This window comes from Uloborus diversus, chromosome 5 (assembly GCF_026930045.1).
Source record: "Uloborus diversus isolate 005 chromosome 5, Udiv.v.3.1, whole genome shotgun sequence".
Taxonomy (NCBI): domain Eukaryota; kingdom Metazoa; phylum Arthropoda; class Arachnida; order Araneae; family Uloboridae; genus Uloborus; species Uloborus diversus.
This window is the reverse complement of record NC_072735.1, coordinates 3,448,638-3,466,624: the sequence shown is the minus strand read 5'-3', so window position 1 is coordinate 3,466,624 and position 17,987 is coordinate 3,448,638.

The window sequence follows — 17,987 nt, the reverse complement described above, 5'->3', positions numbered from 1 at the left end:
AGTTAGTCATCAAGAAATAGAATCAACTGAGGAATAATATGAAGTATACTTGTAGTATTGTAAGTGCATTTTTCTTTACATGTTCTATAGCCTGTGGACACGTGACACCCTCAGAGACCACCCGCACCTACCAATTTGCTCGGTTTATCGGTTTTAAATGCTCAAATAAATCTGAGCAAGTGGGTCTTTTTGGAACTTCATTTAAATATATTAAAAATTACATTATTATCTGTTACAATTTTGATATGCTCTTGACAAAAATTTACCTGTGGACAACAAGTTGCTTGTTGATAACGCTGTATCATCAGTCAGACATCTTGATGACGACGAAGTAACGATCTAACAAACTTTTGTTACCCTACATCAAAAACAGAGGATGGTTCTATAGCTCAACATCGCCTTCTTTGGCCCATTCACTTTCGTTATTGTACGTAGTAAAGTAACAAAAGCAAACTACAAGAATAAACGAACACAAGTAAACTTACGCAAATAAACTAACGTACAAAACATAAAGCTGATTAACAGGTATTTATAATGAAGAAGAATAAAACGCTTAGCTAAACTAAACGCCGGCTATTTAATTGGCTTCAAAACTTATGCACTGATGTTAACAGTACGTTGCAAAATTTTACAAATACCAAACATCTAACTGCAGAATATCACTGCAATTTTTAATTCCTGTCCAGAGAAATTCTCAATGCAGAAATTCTTCAGGTTTTAAAACTTCAAACTGCTGAGTAAGTAAGATTCCTCAAGTACAGAGCAATACTTTTTAAAATATTCTAGCTATTTAGAAAAATTATGAATTTTTGAAGTAGTAGGATTGTTTATATTTCTTTAAATAAATTTACACGAAAATGACGATATCTTATGAAGCGAAGAATAAACTCACATATTTCTCAATTTGTGGAAATACTCGAGCTTCTCTGAGATTTAGTACGCTATAAACGAGATAATATATGAAAGTATAAACAGCTTCCACTCTTTCAGCGTGTTTTATGTGATAATTTCCTTTAGCATTTTTAAAATGCGAAAATAATACATCATGTAAATGGCTCTTATTATTAGTTGAATTTATTTCAGCTTATTTATGTAAGCATGTATTACATTTGAAAAAAAAATCTTCTGTATTTTCAATTATCTATAAAAAGATATTTTTCTGCATTTGTTTTATTTTTTCTATTCAAAAGAGTATATTTTAAGAACTTATAGGGTAATAGAATTTCAAAATAAGAAGTAATCTGTAAAAATGACAACAACGTGCATAAAGTACAAATAAAGTAGTAAAATAAAGTTAATAACTTTTTAACTTTATTTTACTACTTTAATTGTACTTTATGCACGTTGTTGTCATTTTTACTCATTCCATAGTACAAAGTGTTCGACTACTTTTTTACAAGAAGTAATCTGTTTCAATACAACGTTCCTTAATATTTATATTGAATTTTTTTAGAACATCAGAGTTTTAAGTAAAACCTATTTGCTTTATTAGTATTTATCGTAAAGAGTCCAATATAGTGTGTATGAAAATGGGTTGTTAAAGTTAATCTAATTTATTCCTGTCTTATTCTTACATATCTGTAACCTGTTTTCTGTTCCTACGCGAAATCTTCCTCAATTCTTGATCGATTTCTTTGACTTACATCTCATTTTAAAAGCATATCGTGCAAGCTAATGACGAAAGATAGACCCATGGTCTAAAAATTGTTTTTTTCTGCCAAACAAATTACATATTAGTTGTGTTTTTAGAGTTCTTTCTAAAGCCATAGTTAAAATATTACTCTCGAAATGTAATTCATCTTCTCTTCTTATATTTTTCGATATTTATATTATTCGATAAGCAGTTCTATAGTGACTTTCTGGTTGTGTTAATGAGCTTTTTTCACTAATGAAGAGGCTCCATTGTAATCTTGAAATAGCTATATGCTGTATTTTGTTCAGAATTTGTGCTTAATTTATAAGTTCTTTATGTGTGGATGAAAACTTGGTGTAAGTTTCCTCAGCAAAAAATCCTTATTTTGAACTGCTACATAATTTTTATTTTTAACTCAGCAAAAATTAATTTAATGTATGTAATTTTCAGATTTTTTTGCGAAATTCTTTAACCATTCATTTTTTTAAGTAAATTATCAAAAACGTGTCGCAATGTGAGGCGGCACTATTTGAGTAAACTAAAAAGTTTTTCGAACATATTACGAATACCTCATAATTCGGAATTTAATTCTATTGACCAAACTCGTATCAAAAATTATGTGACTCGTGAACTGTTAAAAAAATTAAAATGTAAAATAAAATAATTTTATTTACTTGTAATTCCGGTTAAAGAATTTTTATCAGCAGTAAGCGAGACACATATGAAAAGTCAGAATATGGTCTGTGAGGTAAACTAGCATGAGGTTAGTCACATCACTTACCTACTATAAATCATATTTAATAGATATATCTGCTATTGTAAAGTTCTAAATTAAAAAATACGTGTTAAAAGTTGGCTAAAAAGTTATGAAACGTAATGCCAAATTAAGCTACGGGTTTCATGTCTTTTTATTAAAAACATGATGAATTATCTCGAATTCCTTAAAAAACTGTTGACGATATAAATATTTATAACAGATTGAGAAATATATTTTAAATGTGTATTGTATGAAGTGAAATATTTTTCTAAAAAAGCCGCTTTTCTACTTCTCGAATATCTGGCTTGAGCATTTCTGTTCAAGCCATTGGTCTTATTATTATGACACTGTTAATAACGAATCCGCAAATGATGTACATTAAGCGAAATAAAGTTCTCTTAAGGACAAAGGATTTTTTCTTTCATTTTTATTATCAACTAGTGGTACCCGCACGGCTTTGCCCGTAATAGAAAAATTAAAAGGTCTTTTGGTTCGCCTGTGTATTTAAATAATGTGTGGTGAATTTTCTCGCCAATTGGCTTGTACCCATGTTACGGTTCCACGTTGGGATAATTTTGTATCTCGCCAATTGGTTTGTGCCCATGTTACTGTTCCACGTTCGTAATAATTTCGTAATTTAATCGTACATCTTATGATAATTTTGTTCTTAAAATTGGAATAGGAAAAGAACCACATCGAATTTTCAAAAAATCGCTTAGAGGTGCACACCTCCAAGCTACAAACTAACTTTGTGCCATATTTCATGAAAATCGGTCGAACGGTCTAAGCGCTATGCGCGTCACAGAGATACTGACAGAAAGAGGGAGATCCGGACAGACAGAGATCCTGACAGAGAGACTTTCAGCTTCATTATTAGTAAAGATGAGCTTCATAAGACGGCGCAATTATAATGCCGTGAGCAAGTAATGGGCAGTAACTGCAAATATTTAATTTCCTTTTTTTTTTTTTTTGCATTTTCGTCATCTATTGAACATTAGCGTTTGTACTAGATTCCTTTTTTTATTTCCCCTGAAAAAAAAGCACAAATCAAGTCTAGTTACAACATCTCCCCATTGTTAGTATTGAATCCAGAATGCTTTTCTAGAAATATCTCGAAAACGTATTTCTGCAGATAGTGCCGTTTACCTGCACATAAGGTAAAATTTTAAATCATTTTTAAAGTGGTTTAAATCATAGTTTAAATCATTTATATACATTTCTACCAAGTAAGTAAAATATTTAATAACTTTAAATTTAATAAAGTTTCAAAAAAAATGCAAATAAAGATACACTTAAATGATTCTGAATATTTCATGAAGTAATTCCATCTTACTAGGATGAACGAGCAGAAAACATTTAATACCGTCTTTTTTTGAAAAGCTTTACATTTACTAAGATGTGCTTTTGCCTAGTTTTTAGCGTAAACACGGTTACCATTTGTTTCGGTAAAGTTTAAACAATCCTATTTCTATTCAGGGATTATTGATTTTTAAAAGTATTTTCTTGTAAGTAGGAGAACGACCTCTTTACATCATGGGGTTTTGCATTTTAAACGAGAACCATTGCATAGTTTAAAAATGCTTAAATCATTGCGTTTGCGTTTGTCTATTTAGGATAAGAACATACAACGGAAATACAGTTAAATGTCGGAATTGTTTTGTAACGTTTAAATGTGTGCTAGCTTATTCAAAATACATCTTAAATACTTAAGCAATAAGTTTTTTGAAATTGAACGCTGGTATTCGAATAAAAGAATTTTTAGACGGCATTTACTTGTTAAGATATTATCTGGACTGAAGTTAAGGAACTGCTCGATATACGTATATATTTTTAATTCATATTGACTATTTTCTATTTTATTCTTGCGGATATTATTTTTTACTGTTTTCATTAAAAAATAATCCGTCAACTACCGAGTATATCCTTTTTATTTCTTTTTCTGAAGTCATTATTTTTGGTTTGAATGCTTTTTCCTAGTTTTTCCTTGGGCATTCTTTCAGTTTCCAGATCGTTTTTACACTCTTCACATTCTTTTCTTTTTTAAGCATTATGACTTATGCTTAATTTTTTAAGTTTTAAACAAGTTATGTAGAAATTTAACGGGGGAAAAAATGTGACTTTAAAAATAACGCCAAAGGCGGCTAATCAAGCCATCCTGGCGACAATTATATTATGACTGTGGTGAACTCACGGGAAATTCACTTTAATTTTTCGGATGAGTACACTGCAAAAAAAAACTGTTGTTTTTACAGTATATTACTGGCAGTTCACATTCCAAAGGAAAACTGTAAAAATTACAATTCTAAACTGTAAAATTTGCAATAATATACTGTTTTATAAGACTTTTACTGTGAAATTTACAGTGCTAAACTGTAAAATTATCAGTAATATACTGTTTTTTAATGGAACTGCCCTGTAAAACTTACAGTATCAAACTGTAAAATTAGCAGTAATATACTGTTTTAGGAATGACTTGACCTGTAAATTTTACGGGGATACTATGTAAAATTAACAGTCATATACTGTTTTTTAACGGAATTTCCCTGCAAAATTAACAATATCAAACTGTAAAGTTAGCAGTATTATGCTGCAAAATCAGCTGAACTGCGCCACAAAAACAGCAGTAGTATACGGTTTTATAAATGATTTGTACTGTAAAATTAACAGCAGGAAACCATGAAATACTTTGAACTTTTTATCGCATAAAAAAAGAAAACTTAAAATTATGTTAAGAAATCAAAATTTTGCGTTTTAAATATTTTTAAACAGTTTAGGTTATTTTACTAGAACGAAGGGGAAAATGTAACAAAACATTTTTATCCTAGGTGTCCTAAATAAATTATTTTCAGACAAAAAATGACGTTTTACGTTTTTTTTTTTTTTTTTTTTTTTTTTTCAATTTTTCTGCAACAAATTCAGCAATAACAAAAACGTACACTAAAAAAACTAAATTTTGATGATTCTCAAAAACTTGAAGGTGTGTCTTTCATAGCGCATGTGTATGCTGATTCAAGTTTTCTGCAAACCACTGTAAGTGTGTTAAAGTATGTGTGTAACGCTGATGTGTGATAGCATTAAAAAGAGCACTAAATATTGTTAATAGAATTAGGGTGGTATGTATCTTCAAAGTAAGATTTCTTGCACAATCTGAATGGTATCTATAGCATTTTCTAAATGTTTAGTGAAAACTGTTTGAAAAGATATTTAAAAGGATATTTCCTCGATATTACTTTTACTGCATGTTGCAACGATCGTTGCACGAAATTAATTCATTTCTGTATTTTAACGGCGTAAATCTCCTAATTATTTTTTAAATTGATTTCTTTAAAGTATTCAAGCCCATCATACTTTGTCCTCCATGTATAAAATAATAAAGACTTAGCATTTCCCGCAACACTGTTTGCAAGTACTGAGCCATGCAATCTTCGTAAGCAATTCGAAATGTATTCAGTCGCAACAATCTCGCCGCCGTTTCCTCTGCGAAGAGGTTCAAAAATTTTCCAGTTATTCTCATCAGGTTCTGGAGTTATATTCATTAAGAGTTGCACTGCCAACTCATTAGCATTTTCCATACGCTTGCAGGATCTAATTACCATACTGGAGTCGGAATGAGATTATGGCATTTCCTAAATGATGTTAAACTGGAGTGTATCCGAAGAGGAGCAAATGATGCTACAATTTTAAGACTGAATTAATGCAAATTTTAAACCAATGTTTGCGTTTCTTGTATAATATCACATTATTTAAAACCATGCACGCTTATGCGCGCATTATCATGTTTGTAAATATAAATTCTGAGACAACCTGCTTTATATATTTGCAGATTTTGTAATGCAAGTTATATTCCCGTAAATATACGAGTTATAGAAAAAATGAACAGGGCATAAATTAAATGGAAAGATTAGATGATGACAGTTTTCAATTAACTTTAATTAACAAGTCAAAAAAAATAAGATCCTTATAAGAAAATTAGTCGATAACAAACCGCATCGCGAAAGATTTTATATTTACAGCAAACAAACAATCGTATTATAAACAGCAAGATAAATTTTTTACGAAATTATTCTTTTTCAAATGCTTAATGTTGCAGGATGGTTGAAAGGTTGACATCATAAATTTTTTTGCTATTAATTGGATTTTTTTTTCATAAATATTTTGCAGATCCGACTCTTTCATATGGCTCTTTGGTCTTTTATATAAACTATACTTCACGGAAAAATCACATTAAAAGGGTTCATACATATTTTATTAAAATGCCCTCTTTTTTAGGATTTAAACTTGCTTCCTTTGTTTTTCTGCACAAATAGAAATCCACTAAGAATCTTGATTCATTTTTACCGAGATTGAAGATAATGTTGGCAGTAGACGATGCTTAAACAAAAATTTAATTGGCAGTAAAATGAAGTGCATTTTTTTGCATAAAAGAGTTAGATATAAATATTTTACATGCATTTCTTTGTTAAGAATTTCCATTTTAGATAAAAATTTAAATTGAAAAAGCTGAATAGTTACTTGAACATTTATGCAAAATTGTATTAGTTTTTATTATCGACTTATATCAACTATTCAAAGGTAAACTGCTAAATTATTAAATCTGCTGTTTTACTAATGTGTAAAAGTTGTATCTACATAGTTACTAACGGATAAAAGGGTAAGTGCTCATATACCACTTTAAAGGCTTAGTATTGGTCACTTACGTTCAAATTGCTTTAGTAAAGTACACAAAAAATATACCACTTTTTTTCTAAAGCTTTCTTCAATATTTCGCGTTCACAAATCATCAAAAAACTTGAGATTTAGGTAAATTAAATGACTAATGAACAACCAGTGACAATAACTCAATTTTCGCAAATGTGTAGACACCTCATTTGTAGTAGTTTTTTCCTACTTTTACATTTTATTTTTGGATTTTTGTTAAAAAAAAACATAGCTAAAATATCAAGGATTTCCGAACTTACTTCTCATTTTATTACTTAACTAGTGGTACCCGCACGGCTTTGCCCGTAATAGAAAAATTAAAAGGTCTTTTGGTTCGCCTGTATATTTACAAGTAATGTGTGGTGAATCTTCTCGCCAATTGGCTTGTACCCATGTTACGGTTCCACATTATGATAATTTCGTATCTCGCCAATTTTAGAAATGCTATGTCAACTTAATGGGGAAAAGAGATTTATTTGAAATTGGATGAAATTCCGTTTTTTTTCACCTAAAGTTTTAGAAAAAGTTCAAAACGGATCGCAAACTACCTTAAACCGATATTTTTCGAATATACTCAGACCATATTCCTTTTTTATTGTTTTCTGTTTTTCTCTTCAGTCAAAAATAGTTTGTGCTTTTCTTTCTTTATAACTCCCGGTTATATCAGTGTACTGGATGACATTGGTGGAATTTCTAAAAACACAATATGACTTTTTGCTGTTTAGAACAGTCCTGGACGTTCGGTTCTACTTCATTCATGGAAATGGATGTTTAAGATTAAATGTTAATGTTCTGTTGGTGCTTTCAGCAATTTTTTCAGTTTAAAACTGTTCACAAACTACCATAACTCAAAACTTCTCTTTTATTTAGTTACTAGTGGTACCCGCACGGCTTTTCCCGTAATAGAAAATTAAAAGGTCTTTTGGTTCGCCTGTATATTTACAAATAAAGTATGCTGCATTTCTTGCCAATTGCTTGCCCATGTTACGGTTCCCCGTTATGATAATTTCGCAATTTACTCGTCCATCTTATGATATTTTTGTTCTTAAAATTGGAATAGAAAAAGAACCACATCGAATTTTCGAAAAATCGCTTCGAGGTGCGCACCCCCATGCTACAAATTATCTTTGTGCCAATTTTCATGAAAATCGGCCGAACGGTCTAGGCGCGTCACAGAGATCCAAACATCCATACAGAGAGACATTCAGGTTTACTATTTCAAAAGAAAAGAAAAGAAGAAAGATAAAGAAGTAAGGAAAAAAAAGATAAAGAAAGATAAATTTCAGAACAAGTTCTTTCCCATTTTATTAAATTTCTGTGAAAAAATCGGAATAGAAAAAGAACAAAATCAAATTTTCGAAAAATCGCTTCGAGGTGCACACCCCCATGCTACAAATTAACTTTGTGCCAATTTTCATGAAAATCGGCCGAACGGTCTATGCGCTATGCGCGTCACAGAGATCCAGACATCCTACAGACATCCTCCGGACAGAGAGACCTTCAGCTTTATTATTAGTAAAGATAAAGATTTAAAAGTAACAGAACGTTGAGAGTGAAGACAAAATGCAACCTAATGAACTGTGCTTTTTACTACTGATCAAAATATGTTAGATATTTCATTAGCCATTAAGAGGCCATATAATTATCCAATCTTCAAATAATTGCATTACTGACATTAATGCAATAAAAACTTTTATTTTTGCATCCAGCTTTACGAACTGAATGAAATAATAATGATTTTCTTAGAATTTTGTAAAGCTGCATTTCAAATAAGCCGTTATTACTTATAAAATCATCCATAATATTCTGCTAATTGAGTATAGAAAAACCATAAACGTAGGGACCAAAAGCAGCATTTATGATCTCATTAATTACGATGCCTTTCTTTATGAATAATTCAAGGGCGTAATTTAGAAATAAGCCTAAGCAGTAAATTTAATTAAGCAAATGGGTGCCTATAAATGATTTCGAAAAACATGAACCATGCGTTAGAAATCACCTTGCTTTGAAAATAGTTGTAGCAATTTCTGTCTTCAACAGTTATCGTTTTTCCAAATTTTTCCAAAATGAAGCAATTATACGGAAAATATTCATTCATTATAATCTGGAAAACTTTCTATTTTTACACCCGGATATTACTTTTGTTCGACCCATTTTTTTAAGGTTAATGAAATTCATTCGGAAAACTTTAGGTTTATCTCGTTGACCACGATCGTTTTATAACGACTATTGAATAGTAGTTTTAAAACAAAAAATCTTTGTTGATTGCAATAGTTCAAGAACAAATACAATTGATTGACTTTACAATCATGAAATTTAATTAACTTTTCTAATATGTGCAGTGTTTTAACCAACAAAGTCTCAAACTTTTACCATTATTTTATAGTACTATGCTTCTGTTCACCAAGATATTTTAAATCCGCAGTGGTAAGCCTTCATTTTAGACTCCGTACGGATAGTCTGCGCTTTGATGCACATAGTGGTTCATCTCGCACATACTCTGACAACTATAAATGAAATATCATTTTATATTAGATTTAGTTTTAAATTAAAATAAGATAAATGTAGAAATAATTGAATCTTTGTTGGTATTGCCAAATATAGATTGTAAAGAGCATCAACGGAGATCGAGTTTCACAAAATAATAATCATAATAATAATAAAGATAAATAAATAAAATAAATTCGCTAAACGTACATGTTGTTTAATGTATAATTACAAAATAAATAAGAATTTATTGTTGGTATTTGTGTCTTGATTAGATTTAATGACCATATTTGCGAAAACGTAATCCTTTTTTATGCTATAACTAGTGGTACCCGCACGGCTTTGCCCGTAATAGAAAATTAAAAGGTCTTTTGGTTCGCCTGTATATTTATATATAATGTATGGTGAACTTTCTCGCCAATTGGCTTGGTTACGGTTTCACCTAATGATAATTTCGTTTTTTTCTCGTCCATCTTATGAGAATTTTGTTCTTAAAATTGGAATAGAAAAAGAACTACATCGAATTTTCGAGAAATCGCTTCGAGGTGTACACCCCCATGCTACAAACTAACTTTGTGCCAAATTTCATGAAAATCGACCGAACGGACTAGGCGCTATGCGCGTGACAGAGATCCTGACAGACAGAGATCCGGACAGACTTTCAGCTTTATTATTAGTAAAGATTTCACACCAGACACGTGACCTACCCAGAAAGATATACTGATTGGACAGACATATACCGAACTTCAATCTACCTAAAATTAATGGCATATAAAGAGAAGAAAAACCATTATTTTTTCATTGTAATAACCTTATTTACCAGTAAAAAGAAACGTTAGCAGAAAAAGTTAACTCAAATAATTGCTGAAACATTTAAGAGTTGTATAACCAACGTGCTTTACATTTTTAGCAACTACTTCAAAACTAAATATTTTTATTTTTACCCCCCATTATTCACAAAAATCCAATAACCTCTTCAAAATTGCTCAATTATTTAAATTTTGGAATTTGTATTTTTGAAAATCCAAAATTCGGAAAAGAATTGGAAAATATAAAATACGGTGTAAATATTATATCAACGTATAGCTCAAAAATGTTTCTGAATGAAACGCAAAAAGAAAAGTTAAAATTTATTTACATGTACTTTTGGTCGGTACTTTTGAAAAATGATGAACAACTGATGAAGAAGATTAAAAAAATTAGTAAGGCATAAGTGAGTGATTACTGTGCTTATCATTGAATATTTTATCCGTATTTTAGTTTATTGGTAAAAAAAGGAATTAAATAATGTAAATAGGCACTCATTTGCAGGAATCTGCACACACGCATTTTGGGCATTCAAGGAATCCTTTTTCCAATGCAGAAAGATATCTTTGCGTTAATAGGATTTACTTCATTTGTATTGAAAACGGAGGAACACATGTATGTAGTTTCCCGAAAGTGTATTTTTGAGCAATCACGATTGCTTATTGCTTTCATTTGACTGTTTTGATGTGCTATCATTTTATTTTCCCACCAGCACCCTCTGCAGCACCACTGTCGACCGGCTCCTCACGATGCTGCTCCTATAGCGAAAACCGGCTCCAGGTTGCATCCATATTCTACACACACGCGCATACATACACAACTACACACACACACGCACACACACACACACATACACCTACACACATACACAAACACATTCACACACAAACACATATACACACCTACACATGCACACACACACACCTACACACAACTACCCACACACTCATACCTGCAACACACAGACACAAACACACACCCCTACATACACACGCACATTCGTGATTGCGAAAAACATAATTTGAATTCCAGATGTCAAAATTCAAATTAATTTTTAATTTTCGTTTACTTTCAAACCGTAAAGGTATTCATTCATTTTTTGTACAGTGGACGCCGGTTAATTGAATCGGTGGTTAATTGAATCCTCCGCTTTAATTAATCAAATTGTCGTCAAAAACAGAACAAAATCCAGCTTTATTGAATTAGTTGCTTTATTGAATTTGTTGCTTTATTGAATCAGTCGCTTATGGAATCAAAACTGTTTAGGAACAACGTAATTCATATAGGCCGCAGCCACTTAAATTATGTTGTTTCATTGACATATTTTTACCAGAATATAGGCAAAAAAAAAAAAAACATTGAAAAATATTGATCTTGAAAAAAAAAATTAATCAGAAGTAAAAAACAACTTTCACAAGATACATCTTTAGCAAACAACTTTGAATGAAAGTGGGACAGAAAAACAGAACGCCAAGCTTAGTCACATATCACGAAATGTTACAGAAATAAGTCCGAAAAAATCTTCCTGAATAAGTATACCAGGAAGAGAAAATTGAGCAAGCCTATCACAGATCAACTTTCTTTTATTGCTCATCTATGGAGCATTTAATGCGATTATCTTCTTCCTTATGGACAGTCTTACAGATAACCTCATGTCAAGTGCAGATGCAGACTTGGCTAATATCGATATTGGGTTGTTGGTTTTCCACTAGAGTTCGGGTTTATTTATGGTATATCGCATAACATAATCCTGTTTACTAAGGACAGTATTTCGTCTGAGAAATGGCTATGGAAAAGCACATGTTTTAAACATCATGAATCCCTTTTTGCTATAAAATATTTTTCTGTGAAATAAATAGCCACTATTCGCAACTCCAGAGATCAAATACGCTACCTTGCGCTGATTAGCAATACTACCGAAAAAGGTAAAACATTCCATTCCACGTGTTTTCTTTGGGGTAAATTACAGGCTTCAAACAGTTTATAGTATAATGTAATTTTAGAAGAATAAAAGAGAAAGTTTCCTACAAATACGAGGAAAAATTACTGTAATTCACTAAGCGTTAAAGCAAGTTATAAGTTGCGGCATTTGTTTGTTTTACCTTTTTCATCCGCCATTAGACAGTGGCTGCAGCGCACCCTATAGTTTATTGGAGTTGCGAATTACTAGAGTCTTATCAATTTCGAATCTAAACTTATCGACTGACATGTTTTAGAATTGGTCTTTGCCCTGTAAAATACAGTTACTTAGCTGAGAACTTAGAAGCATATTTCAATGTTTAATGTTTTCGAAGCTTTGGACTTATTGTAGGTGTAGATTTTTCGAAATAATACAAATACGTTGTACATACTACTTCCCACATCAGTTAAAATATGTTTTACAAATTTAGGATAGACGATGCATAATTGTTACATAGTTATTGCATTTCATATTTAGACTTTACAAAATTTTGGTATTAAGGGGGTCCGGGACACATTTTGAAATTTGATTTATTATATACTTTAGAGTTTTGAAATTTTTTGCACTGATTCACCATTTATTTAATAAAAAAAATCATAACATACATATGAAAAAAAAAATTTTTTTATTAAAATTCAATTAGTTAAAAAAATGGGGTTGTTTTAAATTGCTGTAACTAAAAAGATTCTTGATCAATTTTCAATTTTTTTAAATAAATTACGCACAAATATCTAAGCTTTAATTTTTATTCGGCAATTTTAAAATTTTTGATTCAATAAAATAAAAAAAAAAATATTTGAAATCAATTTCGAAAAATTCATAGATACTTTTTTTAAAAAAATCATAATTTTTGCAGTAAACTTTTTTGTTTCAAATTCGCCGAATAAAAATTAAAGTAAACTGTTTGGAAAAGATATGCTCCAAGTTTCATTATCTTTATCGGTTCCTGACTTATAAGAGTTTGAATGCAAGAAATCGGGAGAAATTGCTTCATGGAGAAAAATGCGTTTAAAGTTTTCAAGTTAAGTACACATTAGTTAGGTGCATGCAACAAAAATAATTATATCTTTCGTTCTACTTAAGATAGAAACAAGATTCAAACGTCCTTTTAAGCAGAAAAAAATCGGAGTAATTTTTCACATGATAAATAAAATTGCAAAATTTGACGATTTTTGTGTCCCGGACCCCCTTAATGTTACGTACCTAAATAAAATTCAATGTAATAATATGCTATTGTCTTATCACATAATGATTTTAAAAGACTTGTTGACATATTTTTCTTTGTATAAATTATTATTTATTTATTTATTTAATTTATCAACTTAAGATAGCGTAAATTATGTTGATGCACAAATAAATAAAATGTTATGCTGACGTGATAAGAAAGGAACGAAGTTTATAGGAAATGTTTTTTAAGAAGAAGACTCTTATAAAACTAGAAAGACGCCCGTCAAGGTATGACGGGTGAAAATTGCTTTTACATTTGAACGAAGTTGTCTCCTGTTTGGTAATTTTGATAGTCGAAATTGTAACCCCAACTACAGTGGATTTACCCTAAACTTCAATAGGTAACTTTCATTTTTGACCATTTTTTCGTTTCTGAAATGACAGTCTTACCAGTAAAGCACTTAAGTTAACCGGATCGAGTTCAGCCTTGTCACGATAAAGCCTTTACCTGAATATTAAACATTACCAAAACATATCTTCAAATCATCATGCCGTGGCGCGAGTTTCATTGTTGAAACACGCGCATTACTCGATCATCGGCTTTTATATATTAGAGGATGTTTGGCGCATGAATTCGAGAGGTGATAAACATAAATCTAATTTATAGTTCTAAAAGTATCAGTTTGGCGATCTTCTCTGAATTACACTCTTTCAAATATTTTAAGAGAATTTTCCTTCCTCTAAGTTTTTTTGGTCATTTCTAAGCATTCCTGGGGAAAAAAAGAACACTTAAAAACTTATGTTAAATAGTTACATAGGTACCTACTTGACCCTGACAACACCATTATGTCTATTCTAAATTGATGAAAACAAATTCCATTATAAGCAACATCTGTTAGGTAAAATCGTTTCTCCTATTTTAGGAACACAGTAGCATCTCGCTAAATTTGACATGATCACTAAAACACTTTATGCGACAATTGAAAGAAAACCATAGAAATTTACTTTTGTGCACAAAAACCTATTTCTTACAAAAAAGTCTCAGAGAAAAAAAGATAGGTTCTACCGCGTGCGTAGGTCAAATCAGCCGAAGTCTGTTGCTACCTCAAAAAACTTGGTTATTGTCAAATACGCAGTCGGGAGTCAAGCTCCTTGCTTCAGCGTAACCATGTACCAAGTGTACCCGTCTCCTTTTCTCATTTACGAAACTATATTTGCTGTAAGGGTACCTTTTAAGGGGGTCCGGGACACATTTTTGAAAAAATTTTATTAAATACTTTATAGTTTTGAAATTTTTTGCACTGATTTATCATCTATTTAATAAGGAAAATCATAACATAAATATTTCAAAAAAAAAATTATTTCAATTTTATTTGTTTTTTTAACAAAAAATGGGGTTGATTTAAATTGCTATAATTCAAAATATTCTTGGTCAATTTTCAATTTTTTTTTTCAAAACATTGTGCTTAAATATCTAAATTTTAATTTTTATTCGGCGATTTTGAAAGTATTGATTCAATAAAAAATAAAAAATATTTGAAGAAAAGTTTCGAAAAATTCGAAGATACTTGTTTTTTTAAAAAATCATATTTTTTGCAGTAAACGTTTTTTTTTTAAATTCGCCGAATAAAAGTTAACGTAAACTGTGTGAAATGTGAGATATGTTCCAAATTTCATTACTTTATCTTTATCGGTTCCTGACTTATAAGAGTTTGAATGCAAGAAATCGGGAAAAATTGCATCATGGAGAAAAACGCGTTTAAAGTTTTAAAGTTTAATACACGTTATTTAGGTGCATGCAACAAAAATAATTGTATCTTTCGTTCTAATTAAGATAGAAACAATATTCAAACGTCCTTCTAAGCAGAAGAAAACGGAGTTATTTTTCAAATGATAAAAAAAATTTGCAAAATTTGACGATTTTTGTGTCCCGGACCCCTTTAATGGCAAAAGATCCATTATTTACTTTTATGAGATGACTTATAATGCCTACCTTGAATACTTTTTTCTTTCTTAGTTTCTGATTATTTTGACTTTTATCTGAGCCTCACACATATATTTTGTTCTTACATCTAAGATCATCACAATCCCAATTTTTCATGGTCACATAATCATTTTACATTCTCCCCTATCTCAATAACCTTTCTCAATTTATGTCTTCATAAATATCCTTTAATAAGGCATTTGTTATATGAACCTAATTTTAATACCATATCTGCTAGCAATCCAGAAACATAATACATTAAAATTTATGCCAAACAATTTGAAGCTCTTTTAATAAGGTAGTCTAGCACGTCAATTCTGCCACGACACGAAGTATCTTCGCGTTAATGAGCAGATTATATGCTGATTTTATAATCTTGGGTTTGACAATTACGGATTGCCGAATAATAATTGTCACTTTGATGTACATGAGAAAATAGTGGTAGAAGAGCAAGGTAATGTTTTTTAAGAAATTACAATGGAAGTATACGAGGGGGAACCCAAAAATAACCGGATTTTTGTTCTAAAATATTTATATATTAGTTTATTGACAAAATTTCTTTTGTATCTTTTAAAGTGTTCCCCCTTAGATGCAATACACTTGTTGATTCTTTTTTTTTTCACTTTTAGAAGCTCCCCTGTAACTATTTAACTTTTACCATGTTCAGTACCCGGTGCGAAGTAGTTTTTAGAGCCTATACATCGTCAAAACGCTTCATTTTCAGATTTTTTTTTCATCCTCGGGAACAGAAAAAGATCACAGGGGCTAGGTCTGGCGAATACGGGGGTCGAAGAACGACTGGCCACCCCTGAGAGGCCAATTAGCGGCTAATAGTAAAGATTGTGTGTACAGGAGCGTTATTATTGTGAAGGAACCATCCTTCCAATCGCCCTAGCGAGTTCCAACTCACTCTTGTTTCTTCTAAATTTGCGTCAATCGTAAAACGACCACTCTCGTTGATTTTTTGCCAGATTTTTTCAACGTTTTCATCATTTCGATACGTTGAAGGGCGCTCAGAGCGAGCATGATCTTCAACATTCATGCTAACGCGTTTAAAGCGCCTAAACCACTCGAAAACTTATGTACGGCTCATAGCATCGGTCTTGAAAGCTTGTTGAAACATTTGGTAAGCTAATCCGTTGCCGACTTTTCAAGCAGGAGAAGCAAAATTTCAAGTTTAGTTTGTTCTTTTAAATCTACCATGTAATGAGTTCGCAGGCGGTAAGAAACAGCACCTGAGAAAACCAACCCTACGATCAGACGTTATCAATTAAACTGACAACCACTTGCACAGCTGGTTTGTGAAGGTCTCTACTTGAGCCATCTAGCTGGAGAACACTCTACTACATCTAGGATTGGCCACACACCATTGTCCGGTTTCTTTTTGGTCCCCCTTCGTATATGTATATACAGGGTGTTCCGTTTTAGCCTGTAATACCTTTATTTTCGCGACCGTTAGTCCGAGGTGTATACTTACAGTTGCAAAAATATTCAAAATCAGATGCAGAGTTAAGATATTGAAAGTTTGAAACAAAAAGTAAAAATGAGTCAAAAAATACAAAATTGAACTTTTTATACGGGCCCCAGGTCCCCTAACTTATATTTAGAAAAATAATCTCCATTGAAAATTATTACTAACGCAAAAAGCTTGACATTTGTGCGACCAAAACTCGGGGTTTATAGTTTATAGTTTTAAGGGACCATACAAAAGATGAGATTGGAACTTACCGCCCTTTCAGAAGAACGACAGGACGGCAAAGTAAGAAAAACAAAGTATTTATATTTTTCATTGCTATTCAAAATCAAACGCAAATGTTATGCCATGATACGCAAAAGCACACTACGAAACCTCGAATAATTTGAAAAATGCACACTTATAATTTTAAACACATGTTAGCTGCTATATTTTACCCCAAAAGGCGTTACTGACGGCGAGTGAAAAGTGGCGTAAGTCACAAAACGCTGGGTTTCATATCTCGGTGAATATTGTTCGTACTAATTTCAAACCTTTTGTGTTGGATATGTTTTTCAATGGAGATTATTTCCCTAAACATAAGTTAGGGGACATAGGGCCCGTATAAAAAGTTACATTGTGTATTTTTTGACTCATTTTTATTTTTGCTTCAAACTTTCAACATCTTTACCCTGCATCTGATTTTGAACATTTCTGCAACTGGAAGTATGCATCTAGGACTAGCGATTGCGAAAATAGAGGTCTTGCAGGTTAAAACGAAACACCTTGTATGAATGCAAATGCCTAATAGGGAGGGTACTGAACAATTTGCGACAGCTTTACGGCGCCCAACCTCGATTTTAAAATGCTAATGGGGTTGTGAAGCTCAATTAATTTCGCACCATCGATGCGAACATTTCATTTTTAAAAATATCTTACATTTGATGGCGATATAATTTCATATAACATAAAGGAGGGTAGTCATCCAAGAAGTATCACATTTTAGTTTTCTTCACACTTAAGTAAAACACTCCAAACAGC